Raw genomic sequence first — 2434 nt, forward strand, 5'->3', positions numbered from 1 at the left:
GGGGGGCTGGGAGAGCCTGGGGGGCATCGTGAAGCCACTGTCACCCAAAGTGTCCCCTGCAGGTGTCAGAGCTTCCTCCTGAGGGGCAGCTCCGAGCTCAGGGACAGGGACAGGACTCTAAAGAATGGCGGGAGTTGGGTCAGGGGGTTGGGATGGGGACCCCCAGAGCTGTCCCTGTGTCCTCCAGGGCTGTCCCTGTGTCCATGGGGTCCCCCAGAGCTGTCCCCTCTGTGTCCCCCAGAGCTGTCCCCTGTGTGTCCCGCAGGTCACCACTCCTGGGGGCTGTACCCGGTGTCCCCGCCCGTGTCCCCGGCAGTCACGGTGGCCCCGCCGCGCCCCAGCGGTGACAGTGACAGTGACGAGGACGTGCCCGCGGCGGTGCAGGAGATCTCGGGGCTCCTGGGCTGCATCTTCACGCCGCCCCTCTTGCGAGGACTCTTCTCCTTCCTCACCTGGTGGGTGGCTGCCTGCCAGGTCGTCACCAGCCTCTTCGGCCTCTACTTCCACCAGTACCTGGGTGCCTCCTGACTGGGAGGGACTGGGAYGTGCTGGGATGTGCTGGGATGTGCTCAGGGCCTGGCCACGCTGGCTGTGCCCCCCCGCTGGGGACGTTTGTGCCACCGGGACGGGCTGTGGCCGGGGCTGTCACCGCCGTGCCTGCTGTCACCCATTGTGCCCCTGGTGGGGACACCGCAGTGCTGCCTCTCCCGGAGGGGCTGGGGACACGCTGGGGACCCCCAGGAGTGGCACCCGGCCTTGCCAGCGCAGACTTTGGGGAGTTCTCTTTGCCCGCTCAGGCTGAGGGGTTTTTGTAGGGTCTGTGCCCCTTGGCACCGATCCCTGTGTGCTCCGTGTGACTCCTCAGGCCCGGCAGCCTCGGGGGTGGCTGCTGCAGAATAAAGAAGTGACTCCAGAGTCATTGTCACCCCAAAGCTGCCCTTGGTGTTCCCCAAGCCCAGCCTGAGCAGGTCCCACGGTGTGACAGCTTCAGGAGACCTCGAGTGATGGCAGTGGGTGCCCGTCCCTGTCACTGGGGACTCCGGGCCGGTGACAGTGGCGGTGGCTGCAGGGGGACCCGGGCCGGGGTCCCTCGCTGGGGTCCCTCGCTGGGGTCCCTCGCTGGGTCCCTCGCTGGGGTCCCTCGCTGGGTCCCTCGCTGGGGTCCCTCGCTGGGGTCCCTCCCTGGGGTCCCTCCCTGGGGTCCCTCCCTGGGTCCCTCCCCGCCCCGGGCCGCGCTGTGACACGCGGGGAGTGCTGGGGCAGCTGCGTGAAACAGGATTAGCAGGGCCGGGCTGCGCGGAGAAAGGAGCGGGGCGCTGATCCTATTTGATGGCCTTGTAATGGCCTTAATTCCCTCTCGCTGCGGCGGGAGGAGGCTGCAGCCCCGGCCCGGTGTTAACTGAGCTAATCCAGGCAGCCTCCTCCTCCTCCTCCTGCTGCTTCCCGGCACTGCTCGCTGGGGATGTGGGGAATTTGAGGGGAAAACAACCCCCGAGGTGGAAACTCCCGTTTTGCAAGCAGGGAATCCAAAGGGCAGCCCGGGGCCGGCAGGAATTTCGGGCACTGCCCCAGACAAGGGAGGGAAGCGGCCGGGAGGGCGCGGTCCCCGCCGGGTTGGGATGCGGAGGGGCTCGTCCGTGCCATGCCATGCCATGCCATCCCATCCCATTGATCCCATCCCCATCCCAAATCCCATCCCGTCCCATCCCGCCGAGAGGCGGGGCCGCTCCTGACGGCTCATTTATCGCATTCCCGGGGGAAGGCGCCGCCGGGGCCGGTTGCTAAGGCCGGGGGTTGTGCCGCAGCCAGACACGCAGACGGAGCCTCCCCGAGGAGCTGCCCAGACGGGTGACCCTGCCCGGCGGGGACAATCCCGACCCTTCCCTTCTCCGGCGGGGACAATCCCGGCGGGGACAATCCCGACCCTCCCGGCGGGGACAGTGACAGATCGAGCCGCCAGACACGGCCACAGGCACCGGCAAATCCAGGGAACCGTTCCCAGCCGGTTTTCCTCAGCCCCGGGGTCATTTTTACTCCGGATTTTTTACTGCGGAGGATGGGGCGGTCTGGGAGAGGGGCACGAAGGATCAAGAGGGTTTGCGGCCCCAGAGGATCCAGTTTGGGTTCCAGGACACAGGGAAGGGACGGTCCCTCCTCTGGCGGTGTCACTGCTCCAGGGAAGGGACAGGGACCGGCTCCATCCCCGGGTTTGATCCAAGGGTCCCGATTTCCCCGGGAGCAGCCGCGGGATGCAGGGAGGCGGTCCCTGCTGTGACCTCGCTGTCACCGGCGCCGTCCCCCCAATGTCCCCGCGATCCCCGGAGCAGCCGGGGGTCCCCGGCCCGGGAAGGCACCGGGCTGTGGCTGAGGCGACAGTGCCACCTGCTGCCACCGCGCACCCCGCCCCGTGCCACCGCCGGGGACAGGGGACAGC

The sequence above is a fragment of the Malurus melanocephalus genome, unplaced genomic scaffold (genome assembly GCF_030028575.1).
Source record: "Malurus melanocephalus ecotype Western Australia unplaced genomic scaffold, MMel_1.1 scaffold_1249, whole genome shotgun sequence".
NCBI classification, from domain to species: Eukaryota; Metazoa; Chordata; class Aves; order Passeriformes; family Maluridae; genus Malurus; species Malurus melanocephalus.